The sequence below is a fragment of the Lagopus muta genome, chromosome Z (assembly GCF_023343835.1).
Source record: "Lagopus muta isolate bLagMut1 chromosome Z, bLagMut1 primary, whole genome shotgun sequence".
Lineage (NCBI taxonomy): Eukaryota > Metazoa > Chordata > Aves > Galliformes > Phasianidae > Lagopus > Lagopus muta.
This window is the reverse complement of record NC_064472.1, coordinates 25941992-25963694: the sequence shown is the minus strand read 5'-3', so window position 1 is coordinate 25963694 and position 21703 is coordinate 25941992.

Genomic DNA, 21703 nt, shown 5'->3' with positions numbered 1-21703 from the left:
TTGAGAGGCTGCCTGCATGCGGCCTCATGTCTTCTGGGACCCTCGTGAAGCCAAAAGGATGCTGCTGTCACAGAGTGACCTGCGGCATTCCTCAGATTTGAAGGATGCAGGACCCAGTGGCAGATGTACAAGGTTTTTACTGAAGTTTAGCCACGACCACAGGACCGCTGCTCCATCAGGAAATGAGAGGCAGCGCCCTCAACCTGCAGTGGCTCCCACCCCCACACCTGGTCCCACACACCTGGTCCCACTCCTGCCCAGCCCCAACCCCACAGACCCAGACCGTCTCCCCTGGGCCACGCACAGCGCAGCTCCCAGCGTGGGGCGGGTGCAGCCCTGGGCAGCTCCGGCCCTGTCTGTGCTCCTGCACACCTTGCTCTTCTGCAGAGCTGAATTTTTCTCAAAACAGTACTGCAGGTGTTTTGTTGAATGAGCAGCGTGTTGTTCTCTGTATATCCTGTGAAAGTGCTCAGGCCTGAGATTACAGCTCTGGCAGACACAAAGCAATCTGAAGGGTAGCGGTAAACACGTGGTGCCTGAGTTACTCAGCTGTATGTTTTGTCTGGAAAATTGATAGCAGAGCAATGTGTCTGCTCAGATATTGAAAGCAATCGGTCAATGTGTTTGTTTCCTTCCGATACAAAGCTGAACAAGCAACTCATGCAAAAAATATATTGAGACTTGCTAATTTCCCACTGATTCTTAAAAAGGAGAATTTTCCCTAAAGACAAGATGCTTATTACAGTAATTAATAACAAATGTACTGAAACCTGGGTTTGGATTTCTGCCACCAGCTTTCTGACATTAATGCTCTTCTGATATTCCTTTAGAAAACTGTTCATCCTATCACGCTAGTGCATAGATTGCATGTATACAGAAGCACAATGTGATATTTGACTCTGAATGTAGAGACAGCAGGTGCATACAGACATACAGATCAGTCTCTCTTCATGGCCTATACTTTATATATATTTAAATAACCACAGTGCAGGGACACAGTGCATATTTTTAGCATGGCTGAAATGCAACTGCATTATGGGTTGGAAGGAGACTATTAGCAAACCACTGTGCAGGAAACAGCCACTGCAGTCAAATGCATCGGGCAAATCCTCGCTCCTTTGTGAAACCCAGTTCTATCTTGAGCATGCAGGTAGCAAGGAGGCAGGTGGTGGGTTAAACTGTGTCGATATCTAATCTGTGCCAGCACATGCTCATCTTACCCTGCTTTATCATCCTTCTTCTGAATCCGTTCGCTTCAGGCAATTGTTTAGTTCTGTTGTTGGTGGAAAAACACTGTCCTTGAGCACTGTAAAGCTGGTGCTCTTACAGAGCTAGCCAAGGCTGAGCCAGAGGGGGATGTTCCCATCAGTCTGGAGCAGTCACTGTTGTTTTCTTTCAGACACCTGCAGCACTCAGCACCAAACCACTCAGCCAGGATTTGGGTTACTGGGTAATGATGTGAAGCAAATTAATAATTACAAGGTACTGCTGTATGTAGATGAGGAAAAACTAAATAATTCATCTTAAAAAAAAAAAAAAAAAAGAGAGGATTTTCCATGAAAAAACTTATACTTCTAATACGGAGCAGTAAGGGACTGTGATCTCTGTGTGTATCTTTGCTCTGTACAGCAACAGTATGCAGTTGTTTCTCACATTAGAAATCTGTGTCTCCTTTATCCTAGCAGGCTTCTTTGAAAGCTGGGAGCATCCCCCTCATGCATACGTGGGCCTGGAGCAGGCCTAGGCCCAGCTTCATTGAATCAAACAACAGCAACAAAGCAAGAAAGCACTACCAGGAGCTGTTCTTTAGATTTCCAAACTTTCTCTGCTCCCAGTATGTCTCCCTGTGACCCCCACAACATCCCATGCATCAGGCACCACTGGGGCTCCCCCTGACACTTCTGTTGCTGCTGGTGGATCTTCATTGGGGATGGTGGATGATAGGCTGTGCTCAGCCTGGCTGCAGCTGAGGAATGCTGTAAGAATCATAGAATTGTTTGAGTTGGAAGGGACCCTTAAAGGCCATCTAGTTTAGCTCCTCTGCAACGAACATGGGCATCTACAGATAGATTGGGTTGCTCAGAGCCCTGTCCAGCCTGTCTCCAAAAATGGGGCATTCACTACCTCTCTGACCAACCTGTAAGAGAATGTGTGGAGGACCCACCCGCTCCCAGACATGTGCAGGGCAGTGTATGGGTGTGGTGACACAGGGCATGCTCCCATGGCTCTCCCTCCTCCTGGAAAAGAAGGGATGCATCCAGACCCAGGCATGCAGCCACCCACGGGTGGGAAATCATCATATGTCCCTGCACGGCTGTGGGGTAAAATGTGGTCAGTGCAGAAATCAGCGCGCTCTGAGAAAAAAGGTGTGCATGAGATTGCCATTTCTTTTCTCTTTAGAGCTGTACTGTGACTGTTTTAAGTCACTACACTACACACAAGATCCAGAGTCAAAATGAGCTCGCTTCTGTTTTTTGTTGGTTTTTTTTTTTTCTTGTAAATGAGATGGTGTCTGTGCTATAGAAGCCTTTGAAGTTAATCAAACTGTATATAAAAGGATGGCACAGATTTCACTTCAACAAGCCATCCTGTTCTTTTTTTGCTGTAGCTTCACGTTCAGCAGGAAGGATGCTGATCTCATTTCTGCCCTTATGAATCCAGAATAACTTCACCAGCTTTGATGTCAACTGGTGGCAGCAAGAACCTGGCAGCACATTGCTCTCACTCATTTACCAGCTGCCAATTTATTAATTGTCACTCCCATGCCCCTAACACACAGTTATACCTGTGAAGCAGCAGGGCCATCCTAACCAACCTTGTGGCCTTGGGCTAAGGCTTGGCTGCTGTGTGATGTTGTCTATGTGCTCTGTGAGCTACCTGATTGAAAGCCACGTGTGGCACATGAGAATGAGTAGTTCTGCCTGTATCAGGCTCCCTAGACAAATCAGAACAGTTCTGCCCACCATGGGATCTGCAGCCAGAAGCAGACCAAAAGCTGTAGGGCAGCATTCAGATTGCTGGCATTGAGCAAGGAGACAGGATGGCACTGAGAAGAGATTTTAACACAGCAGACAGCTAAATGTGGGTTATTTTGCCTGATCATTCAAAAGGGCCTTCTTGTCGGCAACCTTTACATTCAGAAGAACAGGGATGAGTCATCACTGAAAATTTCTAAGTCACTTCAGAGCCCTTGGGACCCCTTTCCAAAAATTCTGGCAGCTGGATTTTCTCCGTCTCTAATACCAAACCTTGCTGAACCAGCTCTGGCAGCTCAATATATTCTCAAAATAGTACTGCAAAGTGGAAGCTCTGTGCTGTTTCTTATTTCTTGAACAAGAATTTGACAAGAGGTGTAAATATTAGAATCAAATCCAGCCATCATGATTCCTCCACAAATTTTTTGTCCCATCTATTAGTAAACTTTGTCTATGTGTGCAATTAAATAATGTCTGCTCAAGGGATGAGATTAATAAATTAGTATAAATCAATACAATGCCTCTTGAAACCAGTGCCCAGTCTCACACTGATGTGATAGGCTCTGGACAATAAGACAGAGGCAATGTTTTTTTTCTGACAGAAGAAAGGCTGCTCTGTGATTCTGCTCCTGGTGTTTTTTTCTGGTGCATGCAAATGCCCACCAGCCTCCTCCTGCATCCTCTGAAAAGCAAGTTTTGTACATAAATGAATGAATAGAATATCTGGCCAGTATTTTGGAACTGCATCATTTAATTTATTTTCTAATGCTTCAGTCCATAAGTGTGGCACAGAAGTTGTAGCTGATGTGAATCGCTGTCTCACTACTGTGATACAAAGCATATGTGCCTGTGCTTTGAAAGAAAGCACTGCTCCTTTGTAGTCTTCTTTACCTTTGCCAGCTGTAGCATAATATATGTGTATATGCATATGTGTAAAAAATATCCCATGCATTCAGTATGAAAGGCAACATCATTTATCAGTTAAGCACAATATAATTTTTCATCTTGGCAGTCAAAGGTTATCTCTTATTCTAAGAAGATTTCTGTGTGCATTTCTGTGTAACATTTTTACTATTGTATTCCCAGTCTTTCCAGATGGGAAAGGAGCGTGAACCACAGTGAAAGGAAGATGTCTTGGTTTTGCCAAATCAAGTGAAAGACTTTGCTACACTGGTACTTAACAAGGAATTAGAGAATCTGTGTTAATGGGCTACTTCTGAGTGAGGGAAAACAGAATTCATAAGGTAATGTTTAAAGAAATGGGGAAAAAACAAAACCAGAAGAGTCTCATCATGGTTCAAAGTTATCATTATAAATGAATAGTCAGCCTTCACCGCATATGTCAGTTATTTGTTGTATAAATTGACAAGCACTACGTATACATATCAGATGGTTGGACTGGATGATCTTGTATTTTCCAGCCTTGGTGTTTCTGTGATTCTGAGATACTAATTCCAGTACATGCATGCAAGAAACTTAAATGACATGTAAAAAATGCATGTAAAATGACAACATAAAGACTATGATTCTATCATAAAAGGTAAAAAAAGCAAGCCTGTAAAGGCAGGAGTATGGTAACGTTCCTTTACAGGACCTTAGATTGTAAGCTTATAACTGCAGGGTATGAAATTCAAAATTGCAGGGAATGACATGCTGTAATGGTAAGAAATCTCATCATAAGCCTCCTGGGATATCATTAAACTGATTGAGGATAAGATCAAAATGGTCTAGGAGTCATTTCCGGAGTCAGACTGATGACATCTATCCAACAACCCCAGTATCACTCAGGTTGCAAATTAAAAAGGAACTGTCAAAAAAACATCATATGAAACCAGACCATTGTTTTATGCTGAAGGCCTATCTTCACACAAAGAAAATGTTATGTCACTTTATTTTTTTCAAATGTTGAGTGCTGGTATGCATGTATATCCATCGTGCAGACAGCCTTCAGGCATATTTTGACTCAGCTATCACTGGAATATCCCATTAATATTTTGTTCATATTAGAGGAAGGAAGAATGAATAAGATAAGCTTAAGTGAGGGCAAAATGTTACCTGTAGCGTATTCCTCTTGTTTAGCAAATACAGTGTTGACAGAAGAAGGAATTGAATCTTTCTTCCATATTTATACTGCTAAAGTATTTTCCAGTTTCTGGTGCCAGAAGTGAGAAATAGACTACTGAATCAGTGTTTTAGATATCAGGTGTCCTGGTTACCTGGTTACTTGCTCAGACAAGTGATTAGGAAATATCTACTGGGTATCACACTAGAATATAAAAGTGAAAAAAAAAAAAAAAAGCGTTTAAAGTGTTGAAGAAACCATTCTAACCCTTGACATCCTCATGATTAAGCTCAGGAAATGTGTGCTGGATAAGTGGACAGTGAGGTGGATTGGCTGATTGGCAGAGCTCAGAGGGTTGTGATCTGTGGTGCAGGAAGAAGCCAGTAGTTGGAGGCCTATAACTAGCAGTGCTCCCCAGAGATTGGTGCTCAGTCTGATCTTGCTCAACATCTTCATTAATAACCTGGATGAAGAGATGGAGTGCAGCCTCAGCAAGTTTGCTGATGATACAAAGCTGGGAGGAGTGGCTGACACACCAGAAGGCTGTGCTGCCATTCACCAAGACCTGGACAGGCTATTACTTCCCCACCAGGGAAAGTGTACAGTCTTACACTTGGGGAGGAATAACTGCAAGCACCAGTACAGATTAGGGGATGACTTGCTGGAAAGAAGCTCTGCAGAGAAAGACATGGGTGTCTTCATGGACAACAGGTAACCTAAAAAGAGCATGATCAGGGAGTCAAGGGAGGTGATCCTCCCCATCTATGCTACCCTGGTGAGGTCAGTACTCACCTGGAGTACTGTGCCCAGGTCTGGGCTGCCCAGTGCAAGAAAGATAAGAAACTACTGGAGAGAGTCCAGGTGAGGGTTACAAAGATGGTTGAGGCCTGGAGCATCTCTCACGTGAGGGGTAATCTGGGGGTGTTCAGCCTGGAGAAGGGAAGACAGAGGGGATCTTATCAATACTTCATAAATATCTAATCTGCATGAGTCAAGCAGATGGAGCCAGGCTCTTGTCACTGGTGCCCAGAAACAGGACAAGAGGCATGAGCACAAACTGGAACACAGGTAGTTGCATATGAACATCATGAAAAACTAATTTACTTTGAGAATGACAGAGAACTGGAACAGGTTTGTGGAGTATCCTTCTCTGGAGATATTCAAAATACACTGGGACACCTGGATTCATTCTTGTGCAACCTTCTGTAGGGAATCTGTTTTAGCAGGAGGTTGGACCAGGTGATTTCCAGAGGTCCCTTCCAACCCTTACAATTCTGTGATTGTGTAGTTGTTTATCTCCTATGAAACATCTAAGTTAATGTCGCTTTGCAATGTCAAGCCACTGTAATTTGAATCAGAATAATTTCATTCATCACCATGGCATTGTTCCTGTTTTCTTTAATGAACTTGGGGATAGGCCTGGTCTTCACCTGGAGCTGCTCTTACCTAAGCCTGCAGGAACCCATGTTTCAAGGCCGATTCTTAGTCAAATGTTCATAGTTTCATCAAAGCAGTTCCTGTGCTTTGGTTGGAATAAATAAGACCCACGTACTGAAATAATCAAGGATTGGATATCAGGGTTAAATTGGGAATGGAATTGCCTATGACAAGAGGAAAAAAAGAGGTAATATAACTGTTTACTTATGTCTTCTGTAGTTCTCCTGTTCAGTTTGGCAAAGTTTAGCCACTCCTTATCCACAAAATTCAGGATGCTATGAGTAGTTTTTCGAAGGCAGATATTTGTCCCAAACAGATAGGATATTCCTAAGCAGTGAGATTTGGAATTTATGAATTTATTTACTTTGAGGGTCTGCAGATTTCAAACTGTTTGGCCTCTTGGAGTAATACATGAATTTGGCTAGAATATTATTTATTGCTATTTAATAGCCCGTGAATTTGTGGAACTTCAAAGCTGTGTACTGCCTTCATAGGTATAAAAGGAGTTTTTCATCCCGTCTTTAGGGTATTGCATTGCATTGAGAGTTCAAGAGACATGATATTGCTCTCTGAGCTGTAGATGCTGTGTGCTTTGTCAAGAAGATGTAATAATGATTCTTTCTTCCTGTGCTAGCTGCAGTAATCTAAATAAAGCCATTCAGACTAAAAGCATGCGTGAGCTGATAAGATGCATAATATTGTGTTTCATGGAATAACATAACAGTGTTGGATGTGAATTTATAATGCAACTGTGTGTGGATTTTTTAAATTTAGAAAGTAAACTGTTTTCAGTGAAAGAGTACAATAAACCATGAAAATTGTTCTTGCTGTAGAGCAAATGAGGAACAAACTTTACTATCAAGCTCTGTGAATGCTCTTTGTCAGAAAATGCATAGATTGAACTACCAGACAAGCCTCTTTTTACAGAGACTCTGATGTCAGGACTGCTTTCATTTTTCTGCTGTGTTGAAATAAATGGACAATATTCCTGTCTGCTAGTGGCTACGAGGGAGCTACGAGCTTCATGAATAAGCCTTCTCAAAAACCTCCTTTGGCCCAATACTGGTTTAGACAGCTAAGTGAATTAAAAAAATTGGAAACAAACAAAACAAAACAAAACCCCAACTGATCTAGGAATCTTTAGTCTTTCCTCAGAATTTCAACTAATTAATTGGCTTCTCAGATCTCTTCATGGCTCCAAATGTGGTGTTTCTGTTCTCACACTTACTGGTTGTTGTGGTTTAACCCAGCAGGCAGCTCAGCACCACACAGCTGTGAGTTCACTCCCCCCAAGTGAGGTGTGGGAAAGAATCAAGAAAGGTACAAGTGTGAGAACCTGTGGGCTGAGATACAGACAATTTAATAAGGAAGAGGGGAAAAAATAAAAATGCACAAAACAACCAATTCACAACAAAATTGCTTGCAAGCAGCCAACTGATGTCCAGCCAGCCCCTGAGCATAAGCAGCCCCCCAGATGACTCCCCTCAGTTTATTATTTCCTAGAGTGATTTCCTAGGGTACAAGATACTCTTGTGGTCAGCTGTCCTGCTCTTCTCCTCTCTCACCTCCCTGTGCAGCCCCTCGCTGGCACAGAGTGTGAGAAGCTGAGACATCCTTGGCTCTGTGCAGCCCTGCTCTGCAATAACTGAAACATTGGTGTGTGATCAGCACTGTTGTGTCTCCTACAGCCAAAACACAGCACCGTATCAGCTGCTGGAAGAAAACTATCCGAGCTGAAACCAGGGCGCTGGTGACCTTACCCTTACAGCTACCCTCAGCTGTTCTGTGAGCTGCAGCGTGCAGAAGTAACCTGGGGCTACTTATCCATCCTCAGATTTCTGTAACACTGTGGTGGAATGATAGAGTTTACACTGTTGTAACACTTTTCAGAGATGAAAAGATGACAGTGAATTAAACTACTTGTACTGGACATGATGACACTTGACAAAGGAGATGGGAGAAAGGGCTGAAGAAACTGGTTATTGCATGAGAAGATAAATTTTCATTCAAAGTACAGGCTATAATGAACTTAGTTATCAACCAAGATTCACCCAAATGCATTAACACTAACTCCCTTCACAAGGGCAGATGAGTTATCTTTGTATGGAGGAGGAGTTAGATCCTGCAAGATGAATATTGTGTGGGCCAAAAGGCAGGAGACAATGCCAATCTGCAGTTTATCAACTATTTATATTTTTGACAACTACAAAAACAGTGATTCACTCTGTTGTATCTCAGAGAAGTGCTGAAGCCTGACTTCTTATTTTGCCTTTCAGGCCGTAAATGGAGGCAGACAGTAATTACCCAATAGTGAGTTTCTTCTGAGCATGCCTACTGCGGAGGTTTGCTTTTTCCAAAGCACATTTTCTATCTTAAGGAGAGAAAGATAGAACTCAGTTGTGCTGTATCACTCTCCTTGCAATCTGTTCTGGCATGGCTCCCTATGCTGTGTGAGGGAGTTCAGCCATCCTGCAGCCTTGCCTTCGGGTAGCAGTGAGGCTAATGAAGATGGGAGGCACCACAGCAGAAACAGCTGAAAATACTGTCATATTTTAGGAGGTGAAGAATGAAAATACTGTAGCATAAAGCCCCTTGCTATGTATGAAGCTGATGGTGGAGTAAAATACTAGCCTATTTTCATAGCAAGATATGTGTGAGAAGCCTTAGGGGCTCCCATTTAGCTGGTCTGGATAAAATGTGAGAAAGACAAAAAAAAACACAGAGGAATTCTTAAGTGTTATTGGTTGAGAGAGACAACCTTCCTTGCCTGCTTTTAAGAGATTGCTCTCTGAGTAGCTCAGCTGACTGTAGGCTTTGCTTTATCATCACCGCTGAGCCTCCAGTTGGACAGGATCCTAGTGCTAAAAGCCTGAAGCTTCCAGAGAGGGAGCACACTTGGCAGCAGTTACTGACGGTGTAGCACCTTTTGGGTCAGCTTGCTTTGGATAAAACCAAACTGGAAAATTTCTTCAGCTTAGTGGTACAGACACTTGTCTTCTGTAGCCACCTGCAGATCTTAACTAGTTTTGGAGCCTCAAGGAGAGAGGCACAGTGTGAAAAATCTTCCTTTGCATATCTTTATTTCACTCCTTTTACTGCAGTGTACGAAAACTCCATAGATGGCACTTCTCACTGGGCCTGCAACAGCAAATTAAATCTTACAGCAGGGTTTGCTGTGCTATGCTCTCCGGTGTTACAGGGCATGCAGAATGTTTTGATATTGGACTGCGGAGGTTGTGCTGCGCTAGGTGTCTTCTCAGCTGCCAGAAAAGCAAGAGGCAGTGTGGCCACATCAGGCATGGCCAGTGAATGCTGTGGCATCTCACTTATCTGGTGCAGCTCAGCTCTTGGAAACGCAGAACAGACCCTCTGATGGCCTTGTTACTATAGAGACAGTGCCCAGTGACACTTGTCCTTTTACTGCAGACAGCACCTTGCACAAACTCTGCCAGAAGACTTCTGTTAAGTGTTTTCTCCAAGATGGAAGTCTTCCACAATGTGCAAATGTGCAGTCAGACACTCTCCTTGTTAATCTACATGAAATCTTGCAGATTCTTGATTTCTCAAAGCTGAATGCAGTTCTGCTTGATTTTTTGCCTTGATAAGACTGATTTAAACAACTGGTTAACTCTGTGCTCCCCCAACATATGGTTGTAGGGGTATACAACTCTCTGCCTGCAGCACTTGTCTCTTTTAGCCCCTATGTACAGCTACATCAAGTACAAGCATACTAACAGACCAGCTGGTGACAGGTGAGAAATCAAATCACAGAATCATGCAATTGTTTGAGTTGGAAGGGACCCTTAAAGGCCATCTAGTCCAACTCCCCTGTAATTAACAGGGACACCCACAGCTAGATCAGGTTGCTCAGAGCCCCGTCTAGCCTGACACTGAGTGGCTCCAGGTATGGGGCATTCACCACCTCTCTGGGCAATCTGTTCCAGTGCTTCACCACTCTAGGCATAAAAAACTTCTTCCTTACATATAGTCTAAAACTTCTCTCCTTTAGTTTGAAGCCATTTCCCCTTATTCTGTCACAATAGACTCTGCTAAAGAGCCTGTCCCCTTCTGTCTTGTATCCAGTCTTTAAATACTGGAAGGCCACTACCAGGTCACCTTGGAATCTCCTCTTCTCCAGACTGAACAGCCCCAGCTATCTCAGCCTGTCCTCATAGGAGAGGTGTTCCATCCCTTGGATCATTTTTGTCACCCTTCTGTGGATGTAATCCAACAGGTCCATGTCTCCCCTGTGCTGAGGACTCCACATCTGGATGCAGTACTCCAGGTGAGGTCTCGCACAAAGTAGAGGTGCAGGATCACCTCCCTCACCCTGCTGGCCATGCTTCTTTTGATGCAGCACAGGATATGGTTGGCTTTCTGGGCTGTGAAGCCACATAGCTGGCTCATGTCCAGCTTCCCATGCACAAGTACACCCACAGCAGGGCTGTGCTCTATCCTTACGCTTCCTACATTGTACTGGTAATGGGGTTGCTGTGGCCCAGGTGCAAGACCTTGCACTTAGGTTTGTTGAACCTCAAGAGGATCTCCTGGGCCCACTGCTTGAACCTGTCTAGGTCCAATGACTTCCTCTGTCTCCATCGATTCCTTCTGACCGAGCCATGTATAGGAACAAGTCACCATTAGATGGCCACTTAAAATGTTCAGCTGCTGAAACCGGCAATCAAAATTACCAGTGTACATTATGAATTCCTTTCTCTTTTATAATGGATTGCAGAGACTTGTGGAATTTAATCTGTATTTCCAGCTAGGCTTCAAAGGGCATGAGGCTGGCATGATCACACCGTTTGTTGGCTTCTCTCCTTCCCACTGCCTGTGACTTCTGGATTTAGGGAGGAGTTTCAGTCAAGTTTGAAAAAGTGAACAACATTTTAAATGCAGTTAGGTTCTTGCATGTATTATTAGCTCTAGTGGCAGGCAAGGGGAGGCAATTGGCACCCCTCTTTCAGAGAAGGCAGTAAGAATGTGATTACCGCCCACTGCTTGGCAGTAATCCGTGGCTAGCAGCAGCAGTGTCCTGCTCAGCTGTGTGTGGGGTGCTTCAATAGGCTGTATGCACACGCATGTGTGTGCCATGGAAAACAAAGCAAAGAAAGCTGTGCTTCTTGTAGCAGAATCTACAAAGAACAGCAAAAGTGGATGAAATCACCCTTCTTGGAGTATTTAGCATTTTTTAAAGGAAAGTGCCTCTTCTTGGAATCCCATTAATGTAAGATTCTGCTTTCATTTAACAACAGTTGCTAGCTTGCAGTAGCTTGAGGAAAGCTAGGAAATAAAATTTCTGGGTTTCAAAAGGCAAATTTTAAACAAAACTTTCAAAACAATTTTTTTTTTTAAATATGATATTTAAACATAAAAAAACACATAAACTGAGGTGAGAGGACAGAACCTATTCTTAATGCCACAAACACACTTGTTTTAACTCCGTAAGAAAGAACCTTTATCAAATGTTCTGCAATACAGTAATTTATCTGCAATCAGACTGTTTGCCCTGTCACTTCCTTGAGATTAATTCTGCTACAAGTAGAATAATTGATAACCCAGAGGTAGATTCTATGGAAATGAAAATCTAAAGCAAGAGTGAGCTTGTTTACAGACATTGTTGCTGTGCCCCACGAAAATCAGTCAAATGAGTTGGTGGGAAACCAAGTCAATAAACCTTTTACATAAAATACAGGTATAATGTTTATGGTTTCCAAGTGTGTATATAGATGTAGTAACTAACTAAATTATAAAGAGTTTGAAAATATAAAGGTTAGAAAATATATTCTCCTGTATTTAAGCTTCTCTTAGCTTCAAGTTTGAGATCAATATTTTTCTTGTATCTATGCTGTTTTTAAGTTACAAATTTTAAGTCTTTCCAGGTTTCATAGAGTGTTGAAAAGGGTATGTCTTAAATAGAGTTTGTAGCTAAGCTTAGAACTAGAAAAACACCACTGAAAAAAGCAACAAAAACATACACAGAAACAATAAAAAAAAAAAGTTTAGGTATTTAAAATATTTTTTTCTGTGATATTTCCTACAGATTTTGCTAGTTAATTTCTTTTTTTATTAGAAGAAGAAAATTATAATGCAATTCTGGTTCAGACAACCACATCAAACTATGCAATAAAATAGTAAGGAGAACACTGCTGACAACAGAAACCAAACATGTTACTCATTATTTCTGCCCACAATGCAGTGCAGTGCAGTTCTTATTAGTATCTCGAAAGCAGCTGAATCAGATTCACAGAACTCTGCAGGTGCACAAAACCCATAGACACAAACCTGTTTCTTCACTGCTCACTGATGCTTCCTTCATAAGTACAGTCCCACAGAGGTTTGCTGGTGTCTTCCCATAATGTGTGTAGAGCTTTCCCATTGAGCCTCAGTCCCTGTGTAGAGTTGTGCAAACAGAGAATGCACGAGACAACTTCATGGGCTTCAGTAGCGAACTGTACAGTTTGGTATGTTATTACATCATGAGTAATAAATCTGAGGACAATTGGTTCTGGTTCTTGGGTTGTGTATCTGAACCAGAAAGTGTTCAAAATTAAAATGGTTGAAAAGTTATTCTGCATTCCAATTGCATTGTAGTGTAAAATAAGTGGAGATTTGTATTTCTTTACAGTTTATTTGGGAATTATCTTGATTTATTATACATTTCTCTGTGGATGGCATACCTCTTATCAATCAATTAGTTAGAGCTGTGTTAATTTAAACCTGAATAACAGGTTTACAAGTCTCCAGGGAGAATAGAATGCAGGAAGACAACTGTGTTGGCACAGAGACATGCTATATATTTTGTTTTCCTTTGCAGGTGTCTACAGTAAAATTCCTTGTCTATAGAAAGCTGGTATGGAAATTCCTTGACAGAATTAGATTTTGCTTTAAGTACAGATAAGGGTTTCTAGTTTCAGAAGCCTTTTGAAATGTCTCTTCTCATGCCTCAAGAATCTGATGACAAAATGATTTGCATCAGTTTGTGACGCTTTTTTTTTCAGAAAACATTGTCCAATTTACACTGATATGAAAAAATCTCTTGGCCAGGCAGGCCAGCCCCATCTGGCACTGGGGTCTCCAAACCTTACAATGAACATGCAATACGATGAAACAGGGTCTTTGTGTCTCAGAATATAGCAGGACTCTCAGGAAAAAGAATGAAGCAAAATGGTGCCATAGGGGTGAAAGACCTTCCTGCCTATTCTTGGGAATTTGTTCACAGATGATTTCTTGAACAGCTGATCCAAAGGGTTTGGCCTGACCTCCCGTGAAGCTCAGCAAATAGGTGGTGAAAAGCACGGTAAGGAGCCAAGGTGAAGCCTTGCTGGGTAGAAAGTGACAAATTTGCAAGCTGCTTCAGGAATTAGACAGCTTGTCTAGAGGAGCTGCCCTTCTCTTACGTCCTGCTCCGTTCCTATCACCAGGTTGATCAATACATTGTTTTAAAGAACCGACCATATTCACCATCCGCCACAGACTCACAAAGGGACTAACGTCAGTACTGTACCCAGTCAGGCCTCTTGGGTAAGAAGGATCAGTGCTCTCGTTTAGCACTTAGAATAAAAATAGGAGAACAGCTTGATGGGTTTTTTGAAGGGATAAAATTGTAGACAGGAAAAGAAGCTGAGTTACAGCTATTTGCCTCACCACGAACACTGTTATTTATAAAATGTCTCCACTTCAATTTTAGTTGGAATATTTTTAAAGAAAATAAACACCAGTTGTAATTGATGGTAATTTGTAGCTGGCCCATAGAATTTTGTGTTAATGCATTTACTCAGCTTGAATTCTGAGGTATAGAGAAAGCAGTACAAAATGATGCTCTAGAGGCAACACTTAAGGCAAAACTGCTTGTAGGCCCTTGACATATTTAAGAGCAAGGAGATCAATTTTCCCCTCAAACACCATATTGGACAGTACTTGTATGCATCTGAATAATGGCATGTATTAATGATTCTGTACAGTAACTAACTGGCTTATTGTGCAGATCTGGAGAGCTGAATGCTTAGTAAAGTCCCACCAAGGTTTTCTCATTTAAAAACTAAGAACATGTGGCTCAATCCATGAGTCAAGACAAAGATTTTAGAAATCCAGCACAAATGCATACTGCTTAGTACATATCTACAGACATTTACACCGGTCACCTCAGTTTGAAGGCTTCTTTTTTCCATCTTCCATTATTGTTAACACAGTGCAAGGTAGGGAAGTGCTTGCACTAATTCAAATATTGCTTGCATATTTGGAGTACCTTCCATTATTTAATTAAATTTAGGTTTTGGTAGCAGTGAAAATAAACCTTTCACAAAGTGATCAGCACTGCAAAATGGTTGTGACTTGTGTGTGTTGCTAGATTAGCAGGTGATACACTGAAAACAAATGCAAATCAATATTATAAGATGAGGTTATGGGTCAGCATCTACCAATATGACATGGCAGCAGAGGGACAAAAGGCAAAGGAAATGAGCTCTCTTTCATCTAAAGTATACATCAATGTTTTTTCCCTCTAGGGATCTTGGTAGCCAATGAATATTTCAAGAAGCAAAATCAGGGGGTTTATCTCCAGTTGTATCTTCAGCTATCATTTTATTTGGACATTCAAGATTATATGAAGTGCAGCAATGAGTCTACTGAACAAGGAACAGTATGTTCATTCACTTCAGTAGAATTTCATATTCCACCTGTACATGCCAACAACAGAGGACATTGTGTCTTCTAAGAACTGGTATGTTCTTGTGACTTGCCATCAGCTGAGCATCCAGAGCTACTTTAGCCTTCATTCAAAACTCTGTTACTTTCCATATACAATACAAAACATCACAATTTTAAGCTCCAGTTACCACAGGAGTATTTTTTAAGCATTTAAACTAGTGGCCAAATTGAGAGGTTTGTTTTCCTCATTGAATGCCTGGAGGAAAGGAAGCACTGTCACTGGGTACCACTCAGTTCTGAACACCATCTCATACTGTCCTGATGAGACATGGAACATTTCCTATCCAAATTGGGACACCCAAGTTTGTCATCTTGCTTAAGAGAACTGGGAGTTCCCAATACTCACGGAGCATTTTCCAAACATAACTTGAAATTGCTGTTATTGGGAAATGCTAACATACCCATTACCTTTTGCATATATATGTAATATAAGTGGTAACACACAAAGGCAGACCATTACATCATTATGGCTGCTATAAAGACAAGAGATGCAGTTATAGCAGTCTCAGCTACAGAAGTGCTGAAGCTGCAAAACGAGGCTTCAATTCTCTTCCCATTTAAAACATGAGAGATGTTTGCAATGAGTTCGTTATGCCCCAGATTTGACACAGTATGAGATAAGGCTTGAAGAGATGCACAAGCAAATCTGAAAAGCAAGGCAATAATTGATTAAACTGGATGTAAGAGGAAGAGAACAAAGTGCCCATGTTAAGGATATTCCAATTTCTGCAAATCTAACCTTCTAGGACAGAGTAAGCCAACTGCATGGACAAGTATTTCAAAAAGGAAGACTAAAAGATCTCCAGGAGCACTTACATATTATTACAATCCCTATGAAATGTTGAATATGCATATAAATCATGTGGCTCATGTGCACCTTTTTCCATTGGCACAGCCCATGCTTACCCACGGATGCTCATACACATCATCCAAACTTGAAGTACTTTCTGTCAGTCTCATCTTATAATAACACCCACAGCTGCATCTCAGGGCTTTGCTTGGGGACTAATTGCAATGCCTTGGGCCATGTGTTTATACCTGTCAGTCATTAAACCAGAAGCAATGCTCATCCCTGATCATTAGTACTTAGTTCAATATCAGTCTAGTTACAAAGCAGATGAGCTTTTACTGAGGTGGTTAGGTTGTGAAAACTGCATAGCTGTGAGCAAATCAGATAATTCCCAACCACTATCCATGTTATGTATAAAAATAATTCTTCCAGGTGGCTTAAAGCAATTGGCTGTGTGCCTAACAACTCACCTAAACATTCTGGGATTGCATAATGAAATACTACTTGCCGTGCCTTATTGCTTAATTATTGCTATCAGCTTCCAGAATTGCAGTAAACTAAACGCACTGCACAATGAGGATAAGCCAGAGGCATTGTGTCATGGGTACAAAAGAACTGCAGTACTTTATTGTACTGAATATACTATTACCCCAACATAGTAAACTTTTCAGTCTCTTCTATTTTGACTGGAACTAAAATGTGTTTCTAGCGTGCTTTTTTTCCAGTGTGCCTGGATTTTAAATTCTCTGAGATATAATGAACTTCCTTTGTTAACGCTACCGCAGAAAGCAAAAGCGCATCTGGAGAATAGATGAACAAACTCCTCGGGCTGAGACTTAAAAGACAAAGCAAAAGGAGAACAATCACTCTCTCATGCTATGAAATCTCAACTTCACTCTTTTGCACAGTGACAATAACTCCCTTTTTAAAAACAGTGTTGCAGAATCACAGAATTGTAGAATGGTTTGGGTTGGAGGGGACCTTAAATGTCATCCAGTTCCAACCTCCTATGATGGCTGCCATCCATGAGATTGGGCTGCCCAGGGCCCCATTGAACCCGGCCTTGCACACCTCTATTGATGGGGCAATCTCTCTGGGCAGTTCGTTTCAGTGTCTCACCACCCTGTGAGTGAAAAATTTCTTCCTAACATCTAACCGAAATCTCCCTCTTTTAGTTTAAAGCCATTCCCCTTTGTCCTATCAATATCAGACTGGGTCTGAAGGCTTCTCTCCTGTTTGTAAGATCCCCTCAAGTACTGAAAGGCCATAATAGAGAGAGAAACACTTAGTAAAGAAAACAGTAGAATAAAAACTAGAGAAAAAAGCAACCTTGGAAGTAATATATATAGGGAGAAAATTGATTAGAAGATACCAAATGTGATACACAAAAATGGAGAAGAAATACCTTTGGTTTTGCTGTTTTTCAAGAATTGAGTACTTTCTGGCAAAATGCAACTAAATGTGGCCTAAAATTTGAAAATGATTGAACTCTGCTACATTTACCTTTCTTTCCCATGTATTTCAAGCAGCTTTCCAAAGCTGAGCAAGTGCAGTTTATAAATGAGAGGAGACTAATGAAGGTCAAAGATGTAATTTACAATAAATGCATTTATGTGACAAATATAAAATATATTGTTTCACTTGGCTGAGTGGCTCCTCTCATTCATTCATAATTACCTAAGTTTACTTTCCTCACTAAAACAAGACTTTAATAATTTTTACTGCTATTAGCAGTGGAGAACAAATTCAACTCTTGGAAGATGAGCTGGATTTTATTCGGTTTATTTATCATCAGAAGAAATGTTAATTGAATCCTCAGTGCAAAATATCAGTATAGTTGCATCAACCCAAAATAACTCAGCTTGACTTTCAGTGTTTATTAGATTCTAGACTGTGTGTTCATCCTCAGGCACAGGGAAAAACTAAAAAAACAAAAAACAAAACAAACAAAAAAAAATACAAACAGAACTAAGCTCTAAAAAAAGCTTTTAAATGGAAATGTGTCTTGAAAATCACTGGAAAATAACGCTTATGAAAGCTCTAGTGGTTACTCCAAATCAGACAGCAAGGCAGTGCCAGGCTGGAGACACACTGGATGCCTCAGATTAGTTCACAGAATCACAGAATTGTAGGGGTTGGAAGGGACCTCCAGAGATCATCGAGTCCAACCCCCCTGCCAAAGCAGGTTCCCTACAGCAGGTCGCACAGGTAGGCATCCAGGCAGGTCTTGAACATCTCCAGAGAAGGAGACTCCACCACCTCCCTGGGCAGCCTGTTCCAGTGCTCCGTCACCTCACTGTAAAGAAGTTCTTGCGCACATTTGTGCAGAACTTCCTATGCTGCAGTTTCCAGCCGTTTCCCCTTGTTCTGTCTCCACTCACCACTGAAAAGAGTCCAGCCTCGCCATTCTGCCCCCCACACCTTAGATATTTGTAGACCTGGATCAGGTCCCCTCTCAGTCTTCTTTTCTCAAGGTTGAACAGACCCAGTTCACTCAGCCTTTCTTCCTAGGAGATGCTCCAGGCCCTTCACCATCTTTGTGGCCCTCCGCTGGACTCTTTCCAAGAGATCCCTGTCTTTTTTGTACTGGGGAGCCCAGAACTGGACGCAGTACTCCAGATGAGTCCTCACCAGGGCAGAGTAGAGGGGGAGGATCACCTCCCTCAACCTGCTGGCCACGCTCTTTTTAATGCACCCCAGGATGCCATTGGCCCTCTTGGCCACAAGGGCACACTGCTGGCTCATGGCCAACCTGTCGTCCACCAGGACACCCAGGTCCCTTTCCGCAGAGCTCCCCTCCAGCAGGTCATCCCCCACCTGTATCGGTGCATGCAATTATTCCTCCCCAGATGCAAGACTCTACACTTGCTTTTGTTAAACCTCATCCGGTTTTTTTCTGCCCAGCTCTCCAGCCTATCCAGGTCTTGCTGAATGGCAACACAGCCTTCAGGCGTGTCAGCCAATCCTCCCAACTTCGTATCATCAGTTCTCCTGCACTTGTTGCTGGTGCCATACGTAGTTTGTAAACAGCCATCAGTGGCACAGTGGAGAGGTAAGGGAATCAGGCAAGCAGCCTTGGGAAATGTTTCCCCCTAAAAAGAGCAGTTCAAAGAGATCACAACACAGTCTGGAAAATGCTTACTCACAAGAGCATCCAATTAGCATTCGGACCTGGAGCCAGAGCACATTGGCATTGCTTGAAAAGCAGCTGACAAGCAGCATGCTGTATAGCAACCCCACGGCATGATGCTGTCTATGCTCCTGCTTTGGACAGACAGCCATGTTAAAGGCAGCAGAGTTTGTTACTGTGAGCTGGAGGTCCATAGGACTCTGCAGGTGCCTTCTCAGGGGATGTGAAGCAAATCAGGAAATCTAGTCTGTTGTCAAAGATCTAAATTCTCTGTGGTAATCAGCATCTCCAAGGGACAGTCTGTACACATGATAAAGGCTGGAATTGGATTAAAATCATAGGGATGGAAAAATGGGTGCCACAGGGATCCTGACAACAGATCGCAGGGTGCTGCTGCCCTGGCCAGCGCTCTTCATGGGAAAGGCAGAGGACCACAACTGTGAGTTGTTGTTCTTCCATCCTTAAGGGATGAGGTGACCGCTTCAGCCTGTGCCTGCCTTGGCATACCTCTGTGCAACTCCTTGGGCTTTGCAGGGCTGGGAAATAGTGCTATAATCAACACTCTCTCCCTTGCTTTTTCCCAAATTATGAATTGCCATTCCACTGACTCTCTTGAGGAGAGAGGCCATTGTCTAAACTCTGCAGAATGATCCTTGCTAAGCAAATCCCAGCCTCCTGCAGAACATGGGTGGCCAGGAATAACTTATCAAATAAAAGGGAAAATAAAGCAGAAGGAAACAAAATATCATAGGAAAAACATCCCTATATCATCTTCACTTTGTATCACTACTGAGAGTGCATGGAACAGACAGATAAATGGTAGATAAAATATGAAGGGACATCAAAAACAAGACAAAACAATGCTGAAAAACTGAGTAATAACAATCTTGCTATTAAGCCTAAACAGAAAAAGCAAGAAGATAGAAAGGAAGCAGATGGTCAGTCTTGCAGGTGGTATGAATAAATAATTCTGGTGTTTTGTTTTCAGGTAGGTAAAATGAAGCTAACAATTCCTCTTGTGCTGTACCATACCAAGTTCTACTGAAAATGAGCATGTTTTGTTGTAAGTGCAACAATTTAAGATAATTATGAGAGTATGACTAAAGGGGACCTTAGTACTAGGACTGCTCTGAAAGTAGTGCTCCTTATTTTATTATGTTGGCTCACAACAACAGAGGAAAATGTTAGTAGTATGGCAGTAGAAGTTGACCTACATAGAAAGACTAAAGCCTACTTAGGCAGAGCTATACATTATTCTCATAAGAATAGGCTGCATTTCATTGCAACTTACTACATCTCTTCAGGTAAAATCCAGAATGAACAGCCACAACAGAACCCTTGCAGGAATGTGGTCTGCATGCATATTAAAAGTCCTGCATTGGCATGCAGAACGGTGCAGTGCCCTGGTTAGAGCTGCTAATTACATGAAATTGCTGTGGCCTTGAAGTGCTAGCAGTGCAGGACTATGATCTGCTGGACCTGTGCAGCATGCTGATGAAATAAAGTTCACCTAGAATTCTTGCTTCCTGTTCCTTTTTATACAGTAGTAATATGGCATTTCTGCTATGGCATGTTCAAAAGAATATGCAGATTGTTACTTTCCTGCCCATGCTTGCAGTAACTAACAAGCCTGACACTGAAGAACACTCACAACCCCCTGATGGGCCCCTGAAGGGTTGCAGCATAGGCAGGAAGCTACAGTATTGAATGCATGCAGGCAGCACCATGCCCATCACAGAATCACTGAATCACAGAACGGCCTGGGTTGGAAGGGACCTCAAGGAGCATGAATCTCCAACCCCCAGCCACATGCAGGGCCACCAACCTCCCCATTTTATACTAGACCAGGTTGCCCAGGGCCCCATCCAATCTGGCCTTGAACACCTCCAGAGATGGGGCATCCACAACCTCTCTGGGCAGCCTGTTCCAGCACCTCATCACTCTCTCTGTAAAGAACTTCCCCCAGACATCCAACCTAAATCTTCCCTCCCTCAACTTAAAACCATTTCCCCTTGTCCTGCAGTTATCAACCCTTTCAAAGAGTTGATTACCCTGCTGTTTATAGGCTCCCTTTAGGTACTGAAAGACTGCAATGAGGTCACCCCACAGCCTTCTTTTCTCCAGCCTGAATAAACCCAGCTCCCTCAGCCTGTCTTCATAGGGGAGGTGCTCCAGCTCGCTGATCATCTTCGTGGCTCTCCTCTGGACCCCCTCCAACAGCTCTCTGTGTTTTTTGTACTGGGGGCTCCACGCTTGGACACAATATTCCAGATGGGGCCTCACAAAAGCAGAGTAGAGCACCAGCTCATGGGAGTCCTCAGCTTCTAGCTGGTCCCAAAATTGAGCAGGTGACAGTGCAGATGTTGTCATTCAAACCCTGAGCCTTGTTTTTCTCCTCCCTCCCCAGTCAAGAGAAAGGTCTGAAGCAGGCTTGGAAGGAAGCACATGCTAAGGCTCTAGGCTGTGGTGCTCCTTAGGATGGAGTCACCACGACAAACAGCATTTTGTCCTTAGAAGGCAAAGGATGTCCTTCAACAAGTATTAAAAAAATACAGCAGAACTCACTCTTGTAAATCCTAGCCACATCCTGTACCAACAGA